This window comes from Aethalodelphis obliquidens, unplaced genomic scaffold (assembly GCF_003676395.1).
Source record: "Aethalodelphis obliquidens isolate GAN/ISIS:26980383/991018 unplaced genomic scaffold, ASM367639v1 scaffold6, whole genome shotgun sequence".
Taxonomy (NCBI): domain Eukaryota; kingdom Metazoa; phylum Chordata; class Mammalia; order Artiodactyla; family Delphinidae; genus Aethalodelphis; species Aethalodelphis obliquidens.
The window spans coordinates 2,599,474-2,607,607 of NW_020837950.1; the positions used below are offsets into that span (position 1 = coordinate 2,599,474).

An 8,134-nucleotide genomic window follows, 5' to 3' on the forward strand; every position below is an offset into this window, starting at 1 on the left:
GATTCTAGAAGTGACTTCTTTTAGAGCTACTGGAAAGCCAATTTTGCCTTAGCTTCTAGAAGAAGGAAACAGCTCACATGTGGGACTGTGAACTTGCTGCTGGCTTTGTCTTCCTTTCTCTAGTGAGTCCTTCCTACCCATGGGGATTGTCCCCAGGAGATGATGGAATTAAAGTCTCATAGGCATAGAGGACCACAGTCTTTCTCCAGATGGGTCTCCCTGGGCCTTGGGACACAACCAGAATCACAGCTCTGGCCATTCCATCTCATAACAGTCCCTTCCTGCGGGGATGACCAGATGTCTAGTTCTCCAGCTTCTGCTTCTGTGTGGTCTCGTTAGGTTTTTTTATCTTTCTGGCAAATGCATCCAGAAATAGAGTTTTGAGAATGACATGACAATTACTAGTCATGTATTCATACTGGAGTATAGACAAGAGCTGAGGAGAGGACTGTCATTCATGGAGGGGCAGCCCTTCAAGGGGAGGGAGATGCCCAGGGAAGTCTGCGGGGGCGGCACATCGGCCTGGGCGGGCTGCATCGCTGGAACGTGAGAAGCATGTACAACGACTTCAAGCTCCCAGGGAGGAACAGGTGGGTGTTTTCTCTGACCTGCACGGTTACTTAGCCAAATCAGTATTTTCATCCCACTGGGCCCCAGACCTCCAGATGGGCCTGGAGTTAAGGCTGTGGGTCTTGAACCCTGGTGTCCACCTAACATTGTCTCTAGATTGAACAAAGGCTCTGTCCCACACATCCAATGCCCTACTATTTTCAAGATGCTGGTGGATGGCATTGAGGCCAACAAAATACATTTAAAATGTGACTGAATGTAGAGAGGCTTTTTGGTTTCATGTGTTTTTTCAATCAAGGATTTAGAAATATATAATTATTATGTTTGGAGGGGTCCCAAAATTTTTTGAGGTACGTAAGGGCTATTTGCTGTCAGCAAAAAGTACAAGGAGTCATTGATGTAGATGTCATGATCCAAATGACTGAACCTTCCTTTCCAGTCTCTGGCCTAAGTAATCTTAAGTAATCCATCTGTCCACTCTGTAGAAAGAGGAACCCAGCCAGCTTTGAGGTGTAATAACAAGTAATTACCACCATTCATTCAATGCTTACCATGTGCCAGACACTGTGCTGTACATGAACTATTCTATTTCATCTTCCTGACAAGGCTGTGAGGTATTATCATTCATTTTACAGATGAAGACACTGAGGATGGAGTCACTTGCCCAAGGTCAACGTGTGAGTGATGGATCTGGGGTATTGTAGCTTTAAATCTCACATTCCTCAATGCCATCTTTCATTCGGTCCACCGGACACTGTGCTTGGCACCAGGCACTTCCCAGCCCACAAGTGCACTTGCTGGGTCAAAGAGTGTGCACATTTTCACCATAAACGGGAGACCTGGGAAAAGGTAGTATTTCGGTTTGAGTCTGAAGACAGGGAAAGAGCCAATGCCCTGGTTCAAAGACTGTTAGGCAGGAAGAATCCTCTCTTACTTTCTGTTCTATTCAGGCCTTCGAGTGATTGAATGAATCCTCATTTTGATCTCACGTTAGTACTTATGAGGGCTGATCACCAGATATGCTATTTCTGCCTTTTGAGCACCTAGTAAGGTTGTAATTCTTGGTTCCCTCTCACCCCTTGGGGTTAGTTGGTACCGTGTGATAAATTCAAGGTCAAGCTTTTCAAAAAATATATTTATTTATTTTATTTATTTTGGCTGTTCCGGGTCTTAGTTGCGGCACACGGGATCTTTAGTTGCACCATGCACGCGGGATCCAGTTCCCCAGCGAGGGATCGACCCCAGGCCCCCTGCATTGGGAAGGTGGACCCATTGGACCATCAGGGAAGTCCCAAGGTCAAGCTTTAATTGCTGTTGAGACCCTCCAGGGCTCTTTTTTTAATCTCTGCCACCATTTCAGAGAGTGGGTGCTTCATCATCTATCTTCCAAGATAATGCATGACAGACATATAGCCCTGTAATGGACACACAGTACAAGCAAGAAACAGACTTTCGTCATTTTGAGCCACTGATAAATAAATTTTGGAAGTTTATTTGTTATTGCAGAATAACATTGACTATCCTGACCGCTGCATGCTATTTGGAGAGGGTGGCTGGAGAGACTGCTCTCCAGAAAGCCTCCTTGCCCTCTATGGGGAAAACATTGTGCTTGCGCATAAATGCCCCGTCCTATTTTCACTCTGTGTCATTTTCTGGGAGTACTTAAGACGACAAGTCTACCTCACTCTTTCTGTTTTTAAGATGGCCAATTCAAAGTCAGAATCTTGCAATCCAAGCTTCAAGCCACATGTTTTAATGATCGATTTCCACGAAACATTTAAGATTGTTCTAGAAAATCCAACCTCACCTAATCCAACGTGACACTTATTCATGTGGTGGCTGCATGAGTTACAAAAAAAAAAAAAAATTCATGAAACATTGCTGAACAGTTATTAAATAGTCTCTAGTCCCTAATGGCAAATTCATTTTCATTTAATAACAAGTTATTGTGAAGTATAATGAAAAATAGAGTGGCATGCAAAATAAACTGGCCTCTGTTTCCATTGACACAGTGCCAGTTTCTTGGGTGCAGCGTTATAATACTATCCATCTTCATAAAGCACTCTTTGGGCGGCATTATGAAACAGTGGGAAGGAATGGCGGATGACAGCTTCATTAGTCATGAGTAGGTAATCCTGGCCAATTTCTCCTGGGAATTATTAACACATTCCTAAACACCCCTTGGTTGATGACATCCAAAAAAGAAGAGGAGGAGATCGGTTATAAAATCTTGGACATTATCCAAATCTGGCTACAAGTGAGCTGCAGAAAGTCATGGAACAGTCCCTCTTTCCCAGAGCTCTCTGGAAGGCTTCTGGGGAATGGGACCTTGTGAGCCAAGATGGACAAGACCTCAAACTCTTGCCCATTGCTGAATACCTTAGTGGGGAGAAAAAATCGAGATGGTGTCTACCTGGCAGACAACTTCAGGCTGTATCACTTGGTAAGTGGATGAATTGGCCTCAAATTCATTCTCATCACTGGCTAGAAACTAGGAACTCCAAGAAGGTATCTTAGGGAGGCTGCTAAGTACACAATAAACACTGAATCCCAGAGGTTCCTGTGAATCCCAGCAACCGGGATCCCTTTGCCAAAGATTACCTAATCCCTCCAGAGTCTGATCACTTAGCCTGGAAGCTTGAAGGACAATGTGGCCCCTGACAGTCAAGATTTCTCATGTTTTTGTGGCCTTCTCTAGTGAAGCTGCCTTTTCAGTTTCTTGGTGAGTCAGCTGGGTGGGGTTGTATGGGGCTGGCAGGGAAGTGATTTATTCTGCAGGTCAACAAAGCTTTATCTGTGGGTTTAGACTCCCATTAACCATGGTTTGGTAATTCATGGTATAGCAAAATGGCTTATGAATTGGAGTGAGACTTGAACTCAGATCTTTGCTCAGCCGCTTACTACTGATGGCTGTGGGATCTAGGGCAAGTGAATTAACCCTTCTCAGCCTTAGCTTCCTCATCTGCAAAATTGGGGTGATGATATCTATCTCAGAGTTGTGTGAGGATTACTTACCACAGCTAGGTAAAGCACTTGGCAGAGTGCCTCAGTAAATATTTCTTCCATATATGGAAGCTATGTCCTACTTAAAAAATAAAACCAAAAATAATCAGATTTATAGGAAAGAAAAATCAGTATGAGTTGTTTATATTATCCTGTCCGCTGCCCCCAACTAAATTATAATCTCTTGTTTTCATTTATTTTTAAAAGAAGAGCAGTGATGGCCAAAAACATTTGTAGGCCCCCAGACCATTGTCAAATTTTCACATCAACTCTATTGTTGTCCCCATTTTCCAGATGAAGAAACTGAGGCACAGAGGAGGGATAAGTTGTCCAAGGTCACACCAGCAGTAAGTTTTGGAGCTGGGACTGGAAACCAGATAGTCTGCCAGCAGACTCTGTCCTTATCCATCACAGCTATGTCCATGAACCTTTGTTGAATTGGTTGAAGCTAATAGAGAACTCCTATTTAAACAGCAAGTTTCCTAAGGACATTTAAATGTTTACACATTACTACGCTAGGGTGTCTCCCCGGCTACTCTGTGCAAAGCTAAAGCCTACGCACACTCCAGTTCCAGATCCTTCGGAAGTCTCCCTGGATTTGTTCTATCTGCTCTTTCAACAGTCCTAGCCTGAGCCGCACCACCCACTCAGAGCACTCAAATCATTCATCAGTGGCTCCCGAGAAGATGAGAGAGAGTGACAGCTGCAGAGGATGCCAGAGAGAGACAGGCAGAGAGAACAGAAGCCAAAAAGGAGAAAGAGCCAGGGGGGAAAAAGGAAGATACAAGCCAAGAAAGAACTAAAGGTGCTTAAATTTCAAGGTGGATTTTCTTTTTAAGTATGCTGTATCATAAAGTCTGACTATTGTCAGAACCCTTTTTTTCCCTGCTGCCTCTGGCTTTTGTGAAACAGTGAAGTGTTTTTGCTTTAGCCATCATGGGAGAATCTTATTTTTAGTGATTCCTTACACCAACTAAATATTTAGCGATCAATGATCACTGTGAACATTTTTCACGTATTTTCTTTCAAATCAACTTCAGATTTTTTTTTTTCAGTTTTATGGCATTTGGAAGCTATTTCAGGGATTTCTTTTCTGTAAAACAAATGTTAAAAAATTTTTAATCCAGTTGGAATTTAGTACCAGGTATGATCAATTCGGTAAATCTTTATTAAGTGTTTACTACATGCATGTCACTGTGCCAAGTCCCAGACACAAGGGTGAATAAAGAGGACCTCTGCTTTGGTGGAAACTCTAGGCTAGCTGGGGCTTCCCAGCCTTGGGGGCATCGCTCTCTTAGGAACCCTGTTAGAAGTCTGCCTGTGTGGGCTCCACTCCAGGACTGCCTGAGTCAGTAGGTGATTCTGATGCATCCCGACGTTCAAGACACACTGGTTGGGAGCAGGCACTATTTGTAGCAGTCACGTACCCCAGCTTTAGAGAGCTATCCAGGACTCTGAAAGCTCTGGAGACACCTCAGCTACCCGCTGTCTGCATGCAGCTCCTCAGACCCCAAGAAGGCTCCACCCTAAATAAGGTGGCATGGATGGGCTAGGGCCAGAGACAGATCAGTTTATATCACAACTAATGGAGAGCCGAGTATTCTTGTTAAAAATTCTCAAGGTCCAGAATTAATCTTGGGTAACTGGGAAACATCTTAATTTTAGAATTTTAAAAATCAGAAAAATTTGATTGGAATAAACTATTTTTGTGTGTGCCTATCTTACCTCCTGATTTGCAAAAGGGTGAGGGAAGACTTGTCTTCTTAAATCAAATTTGTACATCTCTGGAACTGCCAAATATAGTAAGTTCATAAGTGATCTCATAATACAGAATACATGCTTGTGCTTCTAAACCAGCAAAGTGCTGATGGAAGAATATTCTCCAAGTTCCAATTGTTCCCTCCTCTATGCCTGCAAATTTCTATAAACTGTTTTTCTGACCATATTCCTGCCCCACCTTTTTTTTTTTTTCCCCCTCCAAAATAAAATAAAGGCAATGGTTCAAATGACTGGCTCTTCATTTCTAAGTAACTTGGGTGAGGTTACCACAGTGAGTTTTACTTTACACAATTTGAATCAGGTCAATCTGAAAAACAAGAACAAGATTATGTAACTGTAGAGATTTGTATGTGTGTTGGGGTAATTGGAACCATTTTTATAGAGCAGTGAGTAGTTTATAGAGAAGCTAGTTGGTGATACTTTTCCATCGTATTTGAACTTATTATTTCAACAAGCCATTTTGAGCACTGACTGTGAGTACTACCCTTATTCCAAGGGCATAAATATACTTTTCCTACATAGAATGCAAGCTCCCGAAGGGAGGATAGAGATTATATCTTTTTTTCTTATATACCCAATGCCCCCCTACCCCCTGCCCAGTAAAGTGGGACAGGAGAGGTGGAAAGGGGTGAGGGGGAAGGAGGTGGGATTTAGGTAATAAGGATCTAGCCCCGCAGGTTAAAGCAGTGTGATTTCAGCACGATAAAGATGTAGGTCAGTGAAACTGGCTAGAGAACTGGACCTAGATCTAAAAATATATAATAATTAAATAAAGGATTATGGGAGCATCACGAAGGGAAAGCAAGAATTATTCAGTAAATGGTCTTGTATACAAAGATTAAAATTAGGGAAAAAGCACTTGAGATTCGTACTTTAAACTGTATCCTGAAACGAATTTACCCTGACACTTGATAACTGTTCCTTCACTTTCTCCCTTCCACGTGCCAGTCTTCAGAGACCCACTCAGGCTCCACACTGAACTAGTTGATCAGCAGGGTGACTGCTTTATCACAAGTGAACCATCACCAGTGCCGTGGCACTGGGGCTGACCTGGGAACAAACCCAGATGAGTTCCAGAGTGATGTGGTATTTGGGAAAAGGACACACTGCGAATTCTCCAGAGATGGAATGGCACAGAAAATATTGAACAGAAAGGGGAATGAGAGTTGGGCCTGGGTCTTCCTTCCCCACACTGGCTGCACAGGCATTCAGCAGGCTTCGCCTCCTGTGTCGACGCAGAACACGGTCTCTGGCCAGTTCCTCTCTCCTCCCCTCCCCTTTGCCTGGAGCGTAAACCCGGCGCTCTGGGATCCCTGTGTTGGAGGAAAGGCGGATGGTAGACACAAGGGGCCGAATGCCTGCAGCGCTGGTTGGTCCTGGATTGGGAATGATTATTTGCTGGTTGGGATGAGGCGGGGCTGGGAAGAAAATTCAAGTCTCATTCTTAAGTGATGTGGAAATGTATTGCCATTGGCTCTTACTAGGTAGCTCTAAGCCAGTGACGAAAAAAATGTTTTCATTGGCACAAGAACACATTTTATATCCACATATATGTGTGTCTACTTTTGGGCAGAATGCAGAAACTTGTAGCTTCCGTCCTTCCTGCTCCTCTGTCTAGTGAATTCTACCAGTGGTTCAAGGTGTAGCTCAGTGCCTGCCTTGAACAGGAGGATTTTCTTTTATTTATTAACATCTTGATTGGAGTATAATTGCTTTACAATGGTGTGTCAGTTTCTGCTTTATAACAAAGTGAATCAGCTATACATATACATATGTTCCCATATCCCCTCCCTCTTCCGTCTCCCTCCCACCCTCCCTATCCCACCCCTCTAGGTGGTCACAAAGCACAGAGCTGATCTCCCTGTGCTATGCAGCTGCTTCCCACTAGCTAGCTATTTTACAGTTGGTAGTGTATATATGTCCATGCCACTCTCTCACTTTGTCACAGCTTACCCTTCCCCTTCCCTGTGTCCTCAAGTCCATTCTCTACGTCTGCATCTTTATTCCTGTCCTGCCCCTAGGTTCTTCATAAACATTTTTTTTTAGATTCCATATATATATATATATATGTTAGCATATGGTATTTGTTTTTCTCTTTCTGACTTACTTCACTCTGTATGACAGTCTCTAGGTCCATCCACCTCACTATAAATAACTCAATTTAATTTCTTTTTATGGCTGAGTAATATTTGAACAGGAGGATTTTCTTGACAACTTCAGTTCACACTGATTTACCCATGATCTCAGCTCTTGCTGCAATTACCATCTTCACCACAGTTAGGGCAGAGTTATTGTAAAGTGACAGAAGCTTAGGCTTTAGAACTTCTAATAATGCTTGGGTTCACGTGGTCATATGCTTCTGATAACATTGCAAATGTAAGATATTCAATATTTTAACTGCAGTGGGCTAAGGATATTGTCTTCTTCTACTCAGCTTCCCCCTCCCTTAGTTCTACCCCCAGGAGTTATGTGTTGACGGAGAGGCCCTTAGCATTTTGGGGACTCCAACTAGGAGAAGCTGAGTTGGAGATTTATTTGTTTTGGGTTCAATGGATCTATTCATGTGGTTCACACTTATTTCCGTGTTATCTATTCTCATGTAAGAATGGCTTCCAGGAATACTCCCGATAGCCTTGGTACATACTCATCTGGCATCACGGGTCCTATTGCAATATCAGCGTGTCCCACTGCGCCTACCACTGGAAACGAAGAAGAAGAGTCAAAATGCGCAGATACAAACGCTAGTCTGAGGAACGTTCTTTGAATCCTCAGATGTAGAAAA

General features: G+C 43.1%; 1 long non-coding RNA gene across 1 annotated transcript; it reads left to right on the forward strand.

The window, feature by feature from the left end:
- The first annotated feature begins 564 nt into the window (after positions 1–564).
- On the forward strand, positions 565–5,426 carry LOC113618781 (uncharacterized). Its single transcript, XR_003432121.1, has 2 exons — positions 565–3,013; positions 4,196–5,426. It is a non-coding gene; the product is annotated as an uncharacterized LOC113618781 (long non-coding RNA).
- The last annotated feature ends 2,708 nt before the right edge of the window (positions 5,427–8,134 follow it).